Source organism: Cebidichthys violaceus, unplaced genomic scaffold (assembly GCF_023349555.1).
Source record: "Cebidichthys violaceus isolate CVI_PGR_0920_01 unplaced genomic scaffold, fCebVio1.0.p SCAF_20, whole genome shotgun sequence".
Taxonomy (NCBI): Eukaryota; Metazoa; Chordata; class Actinopteri; order Perciformes; family Stichaeidae; genus Cebidichthys; species Cebidichthys violaceus.
The window spans coordinates 2,507,661-2,521,515 of NW_027176373.1; the positions used below are offsets into that span (position 1 = coordinate 2,507,661).

General features: G+C 44.2%; 15 non-coding genes across 15 annotated transcripts; all 15 read right to left on the bottom strand.

Annotated features, from left to right (window-relative positions):
• Positions 1-1,024: 1,024 nt before the first annotated feature.
• On the bottom strand, positions 1,025-1,097 carry trnar-acg (transfer RNA arginine (anticodon ACG)). Its single transcript has one exon. It is a non-coding gene; the product is annotated as a tRNA-Arg (tRNA).
• A 239-nt stretch (positions 1,098-1,336) lies between these two features.
• Positions 1,337-1,408, bottom strand: trnap-ggg (transfer RNA proline (anticodon GGG)). Its single transcript has one exon. It is a non-coding gene; the product is annotated as a tRNA-Pro (tRNA).
• A 467-nt stretch (positions 1,409-1,875) lies between these two features.
• On the bottom strand, positions 1,876-1,948 carry trnal-aag (transfer RNA leucine (anticodon AAG)). Its single transcript has one exon. It is a non-coding gene; the product is annotated as a tRNA-Leu (tRNA).
• A 237-nt stretch (positions 1,949-2,185) lies between these two features.
• On the bottom strand, positions 2,186-2,257 carry trnah-gug (transfer RNA histidin (anticodon GUG)). Its single transcript has one exon. It is a non-coding gene; the product is annotated as a tRNA-His (tRNA).
• A 467-nt stretch (positions 2,258-2,724) lies between these two features.
• Positions 2,725-2,797, bottom strand: trnar-acg (transfer RNA arginine (anticodon ACG)). The gene has a single exon. It is a non-coding gene; the product is annotated as a tRNA-Arg (tRNA).
• Positions 2,798-3,569: 772 nt separating this feature from the next.
• Positions 3,570-3,642, bottom strand: trnar-acg (transfer RNA arginine (anticodon ACG)). The gene has a single exon. It is a non-coding gene; the product is annotated as a tRNA-Arg (tRNA).
• Positions 3,643-3,881: 239 nt separating this feature from the next.
• trnah-gug (transfer RNA histidin (anticodon GUG)) lies at positions 3,882-3,953 on the bottom strand. Its single transcript has one exon. It is a non-coding gene; the product is annotated as a tRNA-His (tRNA).
• A 467-nt stretch (positions 3,954-4,420) lies between these two features.
• On the bottom strand, positions 4,421-4,493 carry trnal-aag (transfer RNA leucine (anticodon AAG)). The gene has a single exon. It is a non-coding gene; the product is annotated as a tRNA-Leu (tRNA).
• Positions 4,494-5,263: 770 nt separating this feature from the next.
• On the bottom strand, positions 5,264-5,336 carry trnar-acg (transfer RNA arginine (anticodon ACG)). The gene has a single exon. It is a non-coding gene; the product is annotated as a tRNA-Arg (tRNA).
• A 776-nt stretch (positions 5,337-6,112) lies between these two features.
• Positions 6,113-6,185, bottom strand: trnar-acg (transfer RNA arginine (anticodon ACG)). Its single transcript has one exon. It is a non-coding gene; the product is annotated as a tRNA-Arg (tRNA).
• A 772-nt stretch (positions 6,186-6,957) lies between these two features.
• trnar-acg (transfer RNA arginine (anticodon ACG)) lies at positions 6,958-7,030 on the bottom strand. Its single transcript has one exon. It is a non-coding gene; the product is annotated as a tRNA-Arg (tRNA).
• Positions 7,031-8,653: 1,623 nt separating this feature from the next.
• Positions 8,654-8,726, bottom strand: trnar-acg (transfer RNA arginine (anticodon ACG)). Its single transcript has one exon. It is a non-coding gene; the product is annotated as a tRNA-Arg (tRNA).
• Positions 8,727-10,649: 1,923 nt separating this feature from the next.
• trnah-gug (transfer RNA histidin (anticodon GUG)) lies at positions 10,650-10,721 on the bottom strand. Its single transcript has one exon. It is a non-coding gene; the product is annotated as a tRNA-His (tRNA).
• A 467-nt stretch (positions 10,722-11,188) lies between these two features.
• Positions 11,189-11,261, bottom strand: trnah-aug (transfer RNA histidin (anticodon AUG)). Its single transcript has one exon. It is a non-coding gene; the product is annotated as a tRNA-His (tRNA).
• Positions 11,262-12,037: 776 nt separating this feature from the next.
• trnal-aag (transfer RNA leucine (anticodon AAG)) lies at positions 12,038-12,110 on the bottom strand. The gene has a single exon. It is a non-coding gene; the product is annotated as a tRNA-Leu (tRNA).
• Positions 12,111-13,855: the final 1,745 nt, after the last annotated feature.

Here is a 13,855-nt window from a genome sequence, read left to right on the forward strand (position 1 = left end):
AGATAGCCAGTGTACATAACAGAAATCTACTGGCCTACTGTCCAACGCCTTATCCGCAATCTGAAAGCCTTTGTAGCCATCATTTGTCTCTATCCAGATGTAAATTGACTTAGTTACGCAGTTTGTAGGGCAAGAACTTGTTTAACGAGGAGCAAGTGACTACAAGTTAAAGAATCGTACGAGCTAGCCAGGAGTTGAACCTAGAATCTTCTGATCCGTAGTCAGACGCGTTCTCCATTGCTCCACTAGCCCTACATGTGATGTATTGTGGGAAATGCAATGTTCCGACAGCAGTTCATGCAAACGGGTGTTTTTTTTTTATTTGTCGACCCGTGTGGACAACTCCTGTACAACTACTGGTGTAGTCGGAAAAACATTGGGCTTCACGCAGAAAAATTGGCTTAAGTTGTCAAGTTTCAAACTGCGTGAAATGAAACACATGCTAGAGTACATGACAACAACAGCTTAAAACATGCACAACTCATTACTGCTGCCGTGACCCGGATTCGAACCTGGGTTGCTGCACCCACAACGCAGAGTACTAACCACTATACGATCACGGCCACTTGGTTGACAGAGTGCCTCTGTCTTGCATATTTGGAGCTCTAGATATCAACTGTACTTGACTCAACAGAGAGTAGAGCAGGACCTTTAGAAACAAGCGCCAAGTGATTCAGAAGAATTGTACAAGCTAGCCAAAAGTTCCACCTAGAATGTTCTGATCTCTAGGCAGATAGGTTACCCATTGCTCGGCCCTACAGAGTAGTAGTCAGACGCTTTTTATACACAGTTTGTAGAGCAGGAACTTGTGAAACGAGTAGTAAGTGATTTACAAGTTAAAGACTTGTACGAGATAGCCATTAACAGAAATCTACCGGCCTACTGTCCCACGCCTTATCCGCAATCTGAAAGCCTTTGTAGCCATCATTTGTCTCTATCCAGATGTAAATTGACTTAGTTACGCAGTTTGTAGGGCAAGAACTTGTTTAACGAGGAGCAAGTGACTACAAGTTAAAGAATCGTACGAGCTAGCCAGGAGTCGAACCTAGAATCTTCTGATCCGTAGTCAGACGCGTTCTCCATTGCGCCACTAGCCCTACATGTGATGCATTGTGGGAAATGCAATGTTCCGACAGCAGTTCATGCAAACGGGTGTTTTTTTTTTATTTGTCGACCCGTGTGGAGAACTCCTGTACAATTACTGGTGTAGTCGGAAAAACATTGGGCTTCACGCAGAAAAATTGGCTTAAGTTGTCAAGTTTCAAACTGCGTGAAATGAAACACATGCTAGAGTACATGACAACAACAGCTTAAAACATGCACAACTCATTACTGCTGCCGTGACCCGGATTCGAACCGGGGTTGCTGCGCCCCCAACGCAGAGTACTAACCACTATACGATCACGGCCACTTGGTTGACAGAGTGCCTCTGTCTTGCATATTTGGAACTCTAGATATCAACTGTACTTGACTCAACAGAGAGTAGAGCAGGACCTTTAGAAACAAGCGCCAAGTGATTCAGAAGAATTGTACAAGCTAGCCAAAAGTTCCACCTAGAATGTTCTGATCTCTAGGCAGATAGGTTACCCATTGCTCGGCCCTACAGAGTAGTAGTCAGACGCTTTTTATACACAGTTTGTAGAGCAGGAACTTGTGAAACGAGTAGTAAGTGATTTACAAGTTAAAGACTTGTACGAGACAGCCAGTGTACATAACAGAAATCTACCGGCCTACTGTCCCACGCCTTATCCGCAATCTGAAAGCCTTTGTAGCCATCATTTGTCTCTATCCAGATGTAAATTGACTTAGTTACGCAGTTTGTAGGGCAAGAACTTGTTTAACGAGGAGCAAGTGACTACAAGTTAAAGAATCGTACGAGCTAGCCAGGAGTCGAACCTAGAATCTTCTGATTCTTAGTCAGACGCGTTCTCCATTGCACCACTAGCCCTACATGTGATGCATTGTGGGAAATGCAATGTTCCGACAGCAGTTCATGCAAACGGGTGTTTTTTTAATTTGTCGACCCGTGTGGACAACTCCTGTACAATTACTGGTGTAGTCGGAAAAACATTGGGCTTCACGCAGAAAAATTGACTTAAGTTGTCAAGTTTCAAACTGCGTGAAATGAAACACATGCTTGAGTACATGACAACAACAGCTTAAAACATGCAAAACTCATTACTGCTGCCGTGACCCGGATTCGAACCGGGGTTGCTGCGCCCACAACGCAGAGTACTAACCACTATACGATCACGGCCACTTGGTTGACAGAGTGCCTCTGTCTTGCATATTTGGAGCTCTAGATATCAACTGTACTTGACTCAACAGAGAGTAGAGCAGGACCTTTAGAAACAAGCGCCAAGTGATTCAGAAGAATTGTACAAGCTAGCCAAAAGTTCCACCTAGAATGTTCTGATCTCTAGGCAGATAGGTTACCCATTGCTCGGCCCTACAGAGTAGTAGTCAGACGCTTTTTATACACAGTTTGTAGAGCAGGAACTTGTGAAACGAGTAGTAAGTGATTTACAAGTTAAAGACTTGTACGAGATAGCCAGTGTACATAACAGAAATCTACCGGCCTACTGTCCAACGCCTTATCCGCAATCTGAAAGCCTTTGTAGCCATCATTTGTCTCTATCCAGATGTAAATTGACTTAGTTACGCAGTTTGTAGGGCAAGAACTTGTTTAACGAGGAGCAAGTGACTACAAGTTAAAGAATCGTACGAGCTAGCCAGGAGTCGAACCTAGAATCTTCTGATCCGTAGTCAGACGCGTTCTCCATTGCGCCACTAGCCCTACATGTGATGCATTGTGGGAAATGCAATGTTCCGACAGCAGTTCATGCAAACGGGTGTTTTTTTTTTATTTGTCGACCCGTGTGGACAACTCCTGTACAACTACTGGTGTAGTCGGAAAAACATTGGGCTTCACGCAGAAAAATTGGCTTAAGTTGTCAAGTTTCAAACTGCGTGAAATGAAACACATGCTAGAGTACATGACAACAACAGCTTAAAACATGCACAACTCATTACTGCTGCCGTGACCCGGATTCGAACCTGGGTTGCTGCACCCACAACGCAGAGTACTAACCACTATACGATCACGGCCACTTGGTTGACAGAGTGCCTCTGTCTTGCATATTTGGAGCTCTAGATATCAACTGTACTTGACTCAACAGAGAGTAGAGCAGGACCTTTAGAAACAAGCGCCAAGTGATTCAGAAGAATTGTACAAGCTAGCCAAAAGTTCCACCTAGAATGTTCTGATCTCTAGGCAGATAGGTTACCCATTGCTCGGCCCTACAGAGTAGTAGTCAGACGCTTTTTATACACAGTTTGTAGAGCAGGAACTTGTGAAACGAGTAGTAAGTGATTTACAAGTTAAAGACTTGTACGAGATAGCCATTAACAGAAATCTACCGGCCTACTGTCCCACGCCTTATCCGCAATCTGAAAGCCTTTGTAGCCATCATTTGTCTCTATCCAGATGTAAATTGACTTAGTTACGCAGTTTGTAGGGCAAGAACTTGTTTAACGAGGAGCAAGTGACTACAAGTTAAAGAATCGTACGAGCTAGCCAGGAGTCGAACCTAGAATCTTCTGATCCGTAGTCAGACGCGTTCTCCATTGCGCCACTAGCCCTACATGTGATGCATTGTGGGAAATGCAATGTTCCGACAGCAGTTCATGCAAACGGGTGTTTTTTTTTTATTTGTCGACCCGTGTGGAGAACTCCTGTACAATTACTGGTGTAGTCGGAAAAACATTGGGCTTCACGCAGAAAAATTGGCTTAAGTTGTCAAGTTTCAAACTGCGTGAAATGAAACACATGCTAGAGTACATGACAACAACAGCTTAAAACATGCACAACTCATTACTGCTGCCGTGACCCGGATTCGAACCGGGGTTGCTGCGCCCACAACGCAGAGTACTAACCACTATACGATCACGGCCACTTGGTTGACAGAGTGCCTCTGTCTTGCATATTTGGAACTCTAGATATCAACTGTACTTGACTCAACAGAGAGTAGAGCAGGACCTTTAGAAACAAGCGCCAAGTGATTCAGAAGAATTGTACAAGCTAGCCAAAAGTTCCACCTAGAATGTTCTGATCTCTAGGCAGATAGGTTACCCATTGCTCGGCCCTACAGAGTAGTAGTCAGACGCTTTTTATACACAGTTTGTAGAGCAGGAACTTGTGAAACGAGTAGTAAGTGATTTACAAGTTAAAGACTTGTACGAGACAGCCAGTGTACATAACAGAAATCTACCGGCCTACTGTCCCACGCCTTATCCGCAATCTGAAAGCCTTTGTAGCCATCATTTGTCTCTATCCAGATGTAAATTGACTTAGTTACGCAGTTTGTAGGGCAAGAACTTGTTTAACGAGGAGCAAGTGACTACAAGTTAAAGAATCGTACGAGCTAGCCAGGAGTCGAACCTAGAATCTTCTGATTCTTAGTCAGACGCGTTCTCCATTGCGCCACTAGCCCTACATGTGATGCATTGTGGGAAATGCAATGTTCCGACAGCAGTTCATGCAAACGGGTGTTTTTTTAATTTGTCGACCCGTGTGGACAACTCCTGTACAATTACTGGTGTAGTCGGAAAAACATTGGGCTTCACGCAGAAAAATTGACTTAAGTTGTCAAGTTTCAAACTGCGTGAAATGAAACACATGCTTGAGTACATGACAACAACAGCTTAAAACATGCAAAACTCATTACTGCTGCCGTGACCCGGATTCGAACCGGGGTTGCTGCGCCCACAACGCAGAGTACTAACCACTATACAATCACGGCCACTTGGTTGACAGAGTGCCTCTGTCTTGCATATTTGGAGCTCTAGATATCAACTGTACTTGACTCAACAGAGAGTAGAGCAGGACCTTTAGAAACAAGCGCCAAGTGATTCAGAAGAATTGTACAAGCTAGCCAAAAGTTCCACCTAGAATGTTCTGATCTCTAGGCAGATAGGTTACCCATTGCTCGGCCCTACAGAGTAGTAGTCAGACGCTTTTTATACACAGTTTGTAGAGCAGGAACTTGTGAAACGAGTAGTAAGTGATTTACAAGTTAAAGACTTGTACGAGATAGCCATTAACAGAAATCTACCGGCCTACTGTCCCACGCCTTATCCGCAATCTGAAAGCCTTTGTAGCCATCATTTGTCTCTATCCAGATGTAAATTGACTTAGTTACGCAGTTTGTAGGGCAAGAACTTGTTTAACGAGGAGCAAGTGACTACAAGTTAAAGAATCGTACGAGCTAGCCAGGAGTCGAACCTAGAATCGTCTGATCCGTAGTCAGACGCGTTCTCCATTGCGCCACTAGCCCTACATGTGATGCATTGTGGGAAATGCAATGTTCCGACAGCAGTTCATGCAAACGGGTGTTTTTTTAATTTGTCGACCTGTGTGGACAACTCCTGTACAACTACTGGTGTAGTCGGAAAAACATTGGGCTTCACGCAGAAAAATTGGCTTAAGTTGTCAAGTTTCAAACTGCGTGAAATGAAACACATGCTAGAGTACATGACAACAACAGCTTAAAACATGCACAACTCATTACTGCTGCCGTGACCCGGATTTGAACCGGGGTTGCTGCGCCCACAACGCAGAGTACTAACCACTATACGATCACGGCCACTTGGTTGACAGAGTGCCTCTGTCTTGCATATTTGGAGCTCTAGATATCAACTGTACTTGACTCAACAGAGAGTAGAGCAGGACCTTTAGAAACAAGCGCCAAGTGATTCAGAAGAATTGTACAAGCTAGCCAAAAGTTCCACCTAGAATGTTCTGATCTCTAGGCAGATAGGTTACCCATTGCTCGGCCCTACAGAGTAGTAGTCAGACGCTTTTTATACACAGTTTGTAGAGCAGGAACTTGTGAAACGAGTAGTAAGTGATTTACAAGTTAAAGACTTGTACGAGACAGCCAGTGTACATAACAGAAATCTACCGGACTACTGTCCCACGCCTTATCCGCAATCTGAAAGCCTTTGTAGCCATCATTTGTCTCTATCCAGATGTAAATTGACTTAGTTACGCAGTTTGTAGGGCAAGAACTTGTTTAACGAGGAGCAAGTGACTACAAGTTAAAGAATCGTACGAGCTAGCCAGGAGTCGAACCTAGAATCTTCTGATCCGTAGTCAGACGCCTTCTCCATTGCGCCACTAGCCCTACATGTGATGCATTGTGGGAAATGCAATGTTCCGACAGCAGTTCATGCAAACGGGTGTTTTTTTTTTATTTGTCGACCCGTGTGGACAACTCCTGTACAACTACTGGTGTAGTCGGAAAAACATTGGGCTTCACGCAGAAAAATTGGCTTAAGTTGTCAAGTTTCAAACTGCGTGAAATGAAACACATGCTAGAGTACATGACAACAACAGCTTAAAACATGCACAACTCATTACTGCTGCCGTGACCCGGATTCGAACCTGGGTTGCTGCGCCCACAACGCAGAGTACTAACCACTATACGATCACGGCCACTTGGTTGACAGAGTGCCTCTGTCTTGCATATTTGGAACTCTAGATATCAACTGTACTTGACTCAACAGAGAGTAGAGCAGGACCTTTAGAAACAAGCGCCAAGTGATTCAGAAGAATTGTACAAGCTAGCCAAAAGTTCCACCTAGAATGTTCTGATCTCTAGGCAGATAGGTTACCCATTGCTCGGCCCTACAGAGTAGTAGTCAGACGCTTTTTATACACAGTTTGTAGAGCAGGAACTTGTGAAACGAGTAGTAAGTGATTTACAAGTTAAAGACTTGTACGAGATAGCCATTAACAGAAATCTACTGGCCTACTGTCCCACGCCTTATCCGCAATCTGAAAGCCTTTGTAGCCATCATTTGTCTCTATCCAGATGTAAATTGACTTAGTTACGCAGTTTGTAGGGCAAGAACTTGTTTAACGAGGAGCAAGTGACTACAAGTTAAAGAATCGTACGAGCTAGCCAGGAGTCGAACCTAGAATCTTCTGATCCGTAGTCAGACGCGTTCTCCATTGCGCTACTAGCCCTACATGTGATGCATTGTGGGAAATGCAATGTTCCGACAGCAGTTCATGCAAACGGGTGTTTTTTTTTTATTTGTCGACCCGTGTGGACAACTCCTGTACAACTACTGGTGTAGTCGGAAAAACATTGGGCTTCACGCAGAAAAATTGGCTTAAGTTGTCAAGTTTCAAACTGCGTGAAATGAAACACATGCTAGAGTACATGACAACAACAGCTTAAAACATGCACAACTCATTACTGCTGCCGTGACCCGGATTCGAACCTGGGTTGCTGCGCCCACAACGCAGAGTACTAACCACTATACGATCACGGCCACTTGGTTGACAGAGTGCCTCTGTCTTGCATATTTGGAACTCTAGATATCAACTGTACTTGACTCAACAGAGAGTAGAGCAGGACCTTTAGAAACAAGCGCCAAGTGATTCAGAAGAATTGTACAAGCTAGCCAAAAGTTCCACCTAGAATGTTCTGATCTCTAGGCAGATAGGTTACCCATTGCTCGGCCCTACAGAGTAGTAGTCAGACGCTTTTTATACACAGTTTGTAGAGCAGGAACTTGTGAAACGAGTAGTAAGTGATTTACAAGTTAAAGACTTGTACGAGATAGCCATTAACAGAAATCTACCGGCCTACTGTCCCACGCCTTATCCGCAATCTGAAAGCCTTTGTAGCCATCATTTGTCTCTATCCAGATGTAAATTGACTTAGTTACGCAGTTTGTAGGGCAAGAACTTGTTTAACGAGGAGCAAGTGACTACAAGTTAAAGAATCGTACGAGCTAGCCAGGAGTCGAACCTAGAATCTTCTGATCCGTAGTCAGACGCGTTCTCCATTGCTCCACTAGCCCTACATGTGATGCATTGTGGGAAATGCAATGTTCCGACAGCAGTTCATGCAAACGGGTGTTTTTTTTTTATTTGTCGACCCGTGTGGACAACTCCTGTACAATTACTGGTGTAGTCGGAAAAACATTGGGCTTCACGCAGAAAAATTGACTTAAGTTGTCAAGTTTCAAACTGCGTGAAATGAAACACATGCTTGAGTACATGACAACAACAGCTTAAAACATGCAAAACTCATTACTGCTGCCGTGACCCGGATTCTAACCTGGGTTGCTGCGCCCACAACGCAGAGTACTAACCACTATACGATCACGGCCACTTGGTTGACAGAGTGCCTCTGTCTTGCATATTTGGAGCTCTAGATATCAACTGTACTTGACTCAACAGAGAGTAGAGCAGGACCTTTAGAAACAAGCGCCAAGTGATTCAGAAGAATTGTACAAGCTAGCCAAAAGTTCCACCTAGAATGTTCTGATCTCTAGGCAGATAGGTTACCCATTGCTCGGCCCTACAGAGTAGTAGTCAGACGCTTTTTATACACAGTTTGTAGAGCAGGAACTTGTGAAACGAGTAGTAAGTGATTTACAAGTTAAAGACTTGTACGAGACAGCCAGTGTACATAACAGAAATCTACCGGCCTACTGTCCCACGCCTTATCCGCAATCTGAAAGCCTTTGTAGCCATCATTTGTCTCTATCCAGATGTAAATTGACTTAGTTACGCAGTTTGTAGGGCAAGAACTTGTTTAACGAGGAGCAAGTGACTACAAGTTAAAGAATTGTACGAGCTAGCCAGGAGTCGAACCTAGAATCGTCTGATCCGTAGTCAGACGCGTTCTCCATTGCGCCACTAGCCCTACATGTGATGCATTGTGGGAAATGCAATGTTCCGACAGCAGTTCATGCAAACGGGTGTTTTTTTAATTTGTCGACCCATGTGGACAACTCCTGTACAATTACTGGTGTAGTCGGAAAAACATTGGGCTTCACGCAGAAAAATTGGCTTAAGTTGTCAAGTTTCAAACTGCGTGAAATGAAACACGTGCTAGAGTACATGACAACAACAGCTTAAAACATGCACAACTCATCACTGCTGCCGTGACCCAGATTCGAACCTGGGTTGCTGCGCCCACAACGCAGAGTACTAACCACTATACGATCACGGCCACTTGGTTGACAGAGTGCCTCTGTCTTGCATATTTGGAGCTCTAGATATCAACTGTACTTGACTCAACAGAGAGTAGAGCAGGACCTTTAGAAACAAGCGCCAAGTGATTCAGAAGAATTGTACAAGCTAGCCAAAAGTTCCACCTAGAATGTTCTGATCTCTAGGCAGATAGGTTACCCATTGCTCGGCCCTACAGAGTAGTAGTCAGACGCTTTTTATACACAGTTTGTAGAGCAGGAACTTGTGAAACGAGTAGTAAGTGATTTACAAGTTAAAGACTTGTACGAGATAGCCATTAACAGAAATCTACCGGCCTACTGTCCCACGCCTTATCCGCAATCTGAAAGCCTTTGTAGCCATCATTTGTCTCTATCCAGACGTAAATTGACTTACTTACGCAGTTTGTAGGGCAAGAACTTGTTTAACGAGGAGCAAGTGACTACAAGTTAAAGAATCGTATGAGCTAGCCAGGAGTCGAACCTAGAACCTTCTGATCCGTAGTAAGACTCATTCTCCATTGCCCCACTAGCCCTACATGCTATGCATTGTGGGAAATGCAATGTTCCGACAGCAGTTCATGCAAACGGGTGTTTTTTTAATTTGTCGACCCGTGTGGACAACTCCTGTATAATTACTGGTGTAGTCGGAAAAACATTGGGCTTCACGCAGAAAAATTGGCTTAAGTTGTCAAGTTTCAAACTGCGTGAAATGAAACACATGCTAGAGTACATGACAACAACAGCTTAAAACATGCACAACTCATTACTGCTGCCGTGACCCGGATTCGAACCTGGGTTGCTGCACCCACAACGCAGAGTACTAACCACTATACGATCACGGCCACTTGGTTGACAGAGTGCCTCTGTCTTGCATATTTGGAGCTCTAGATATCAACTGTACTTGACTCAACAGAGAGTAGAGCAGGACCTTTAGAAACAAGCGCCAAGTGATTCAGAAGAATTGTACGAGCTAGCCAAAAGTTCCACCTAGAATGTTCTGATCTCTAGGCAGATAGGTTACCCATTGCTCGGCCCTACAGAGTAGTAGTCAGACGCTTTTTATACACAGTTTGTAGAGCAGGAACTTGTGAAACGAGTAGTAAGTGATTTACAAGTTAAAGACTTGTACGAGATAGCCATTAACAGAAATCTACCGGCCTACTGTCCCACGCCTTATCCGCAATCTGAAAGCCTTTGTAGCCATCATTTGTCTCTATCCAGATGTAAATTGACTTAGTTACGCAGTTTGTAGGGCAAGAACTTGTTTAACGAGGAGCAAGTGACTACAAGTTAAAGAATCGTACGAGCTAGCCAGAAGTCGAACCTAGAATCTTCTGATCCGTAGTCAGACGCGTTCTCCATTGCTCCACTAGCCCTACATGTGATGCATTGTGGGAAATGCAATGTTCCGACAGCAGTTCATGCAAACGGGTGTTTTTTTAATTTGTCGACCCGTGTGGACAACTCCTGTACAATTACTGGTGTAGTCGGAAAAACATTGGGCTTCACGCAGAAAAATTGGCTTAAGTTGTCAAGTTTCAAACTGCGTGAAATGAAACACATGCTTGAGTACATGACAACAACAGCTTAAAACATGCAAAACTCATTACTGCTGCCGTGACCCGGATTCGAACCGGGGTTGCTGCGCCCACAACGCAGAGTACTAACCACTATACGATCACGGCCACTTGGTTGACAGAGTGCCTCTGTCTTGCATATTTGGAGCTCTAGATATCAACTGTACTTGACTCAACAGAGAGTAGAGCAGGACCTTTAGAAACAAGCGCCAAGTGATTCAGAAGAATTGTACAAGCTAGCCAAAAGTTCCACCTAGAATGTTCTGATCTCTAGGCAGATAGGTTACCCATTGCTCGGCCCTACAGAGTAGTAGTCAGACGCTTTTTATACACAGTTTGTAGAGCAGGAACTTGTGAAACGAGTAGTAAGTGATTTACAAGTTAAAGACTTGTACGAGACAGCCAGTGTACATAACAGAAATCTACCGGCCTACTGTCCCACGCCTTATCCGCAATCTGAAAGCCTTTGTAGCCATCATTTGTCTCTATCCAGATGTAAATTGACTTAGTTACGCAGTTTGTAGGGCAAGAACTTGTTTAACGAGGAGCAAGTGACTACAAGTTAAAGAATCGTACGAGCTAGCCAGGAGTCGAACCTAGAATCGTCTGATCCATAGTCAGACGCGTTCTCCATTGCGCCACTAGCCCTACATGTGATGCATTGTGGGAAATGCAATGTTCCGACAGCAGTTCATGCAAACGGGTGTTTTTTTAATTTGTCGACCTGTGTGGACAACTCCTGTACAACTACTGGTGTAGTCGGAAAAACATTGGGCTTCACGCAGAAAAATTGGCTTAAGTTGTCAAGTTTCAAACTGCGTGAAATGAAACACATGCTAGAGTACATGACAACAACAGCTTAAAACATGCACAACTCATTACTGCTGCCGTGACCCGGATTTGAACCGGGGTTGCTGCGCCCACAACGCAGAGTACTAACCACTATACGATCACGGCCACTTGGTTGACAGAGTGCCTCTGTCTTGCATATTTGGAGCTCTAGATATCAACTGTACTTGACTCAACAGAGAGTAGAGCAGGACCTTTAGAAACAAGCGCCAAGTGATTCAGAAGAATTGTACAAGCTAGCCAAAAGTTCCACCTAGAATGTTCTGATCTCTAGGCAGATAGGTTACCCATTGCTCGGCCCTACAGAGTAGTAGTCAGACGCTTTTTATACACAGTTTGTAGAGCAGGAACTTGTGAAACGAGTAGTAAGTGATTTACAAGTTAAAGACTTGTACGAGACAGCCAGTGTACATAACAGAAATCTACCGGCCTACTGTCCCACGCCTTATCCGCAATCTGAAAGCCTTTGTAGCCATCATTTGTCTCTATCCAGATGTAAATTGACTTAGTTACGCAGTTTGTAGGGCAAGAACTTGTTTAACGAGGAGCAAGTGACTACAAGTTAAAGAATCGTACGAGCTAGCCAGGAGTCGAACCTAGAATCTTCTGATCCTTAGTCAGACGCGTTCTCCATTGCGCCACTAGCCCTACATGTGATGCATTGTGGGAAATGCAATGTTCCGACAGCAGTTCATGCAAACGGGTGTTTTTTTAATTTGTCGACCCGTGTGGACAACTCCTGTACAATTACTGGTGTAGTCGGAAAAACATTGGGCTTCACGCAGAAAAATTGACTTAAGTTGTCAAGTTTCAAACTGCGTGAAATGAAACACATGCTAGAGTACATGACAACAACAGCTTAAAACATGCACAACTCATTACTGCTGCCGTGACCCGGATTCGAACCTGGGTTGCTGCGCCCACAACGCAGAGTACTAACCACTATACGATCACGGCCACTTGGTTGACAGAGTGCCTCTGTCTTGCATATTTGGAACTCTAGATATCAACTGTACTTGACTCAACAGAGAGTAGAGCAGGACCTTTAGAAACAAGCGCCAAGTGATTCAGAAGAATTGTACAAGCTAGCCAAAAGTTCCACCTAGAATGTTCTGATCTCTAGGCAGATAGGTTACCCATTGCTCGGCCCTACAGAGTAGTAGTCAGACGCTTTTTATACACAGTTTGTAGAGCAGGAACTTGTGAAACGAGTAGTAAGTGATTTACAAGTTAAAGACTTGTACGAGATAGCCATTAACAGAAATCTACCGGCCTACTGTCCCACGCCTTATCCGCAATCTGAAAGCCTTTGTAGCCATCATTTGTCTCTATCCAGATGTAAATTGACTTAGTTACGCAGTTTGTAGGGCAAGAACTTGTTTAACGAGGAGCAAGTGACTACAAGTTAAAGAATCGTACGAGCTAGCCAGGAGTCGAACCTAGAATCTTCTGATCCGTAGTCAGACGCATTCTCCATTGCTCCACTAGCCCTACATGTGATGCATTGTGGGAAATGCAATGTTCCGACAGCAGTTCATGCAAACGGGTGTTTTTTTTTTATTTGTCGACCCGTGTGGACAACTCCTGTACAATTACTGGTGTAGTCGGAAAAACATTGGGCTTCACGCAGAAAAATTGACTTAAGTTGTCAAGTTTCAAACTGCGTGAAATGAAACACATGCTTGAGTACATGACAACAACAGCTTAAAACATGCAAAACTCATTACTGCTGCCGTGACCCGGATTCGAACCTGGGTTGCTGCGCCCACAACGCAGAGTACTAACCACTATACGATCACGGCCACTTGGTTGACAGAGTGCCTCTGTCTTGCATATTTGGAGCTCTAGATATCAACTGTACTTGACTCAACAGAGAGTAGAGCAGGACCTTTAGAAACAAGCGCCAAGTGATTCAGAAGAATTGTACAAGCTAGCCAAAAGTTCCACCTAGAATGTTCTGATCTCTAGGCAGATAGGTTACCCATTGCTCGGCCCTACAGAGTAGTAGTCAGACGCTTTTTATACACAGTTTGTAGAGCAGGAACTTGTGAAACGAGTAGTAAGTGATTTACAAGTTAAAGACTTGTACGAGACAGCCAGTGTACATAACAGAAATCTACCGGCCTACTGTCCCACGCCTTATCCGCAATCTGAAAGCCTTTGTAGCCATCATTTGTCTCTATCCAGATGTAAATTGACTTAGTTACGCAGTTTGTAGGGCAAGAACTTGTTTAACGAGGAGCAAGTGACTACAAGTTAAAGAATTGTACGAGCTAGCCAGAAGTCGAACCTAGAATCGTCTGATCCGTAGTCAGACGCGTTCTCCATTGCGCCACTAGCCCTACATGTGATGCATTGTGGGAAATGCAATGTTCCGACAGCAGTTCATGCAA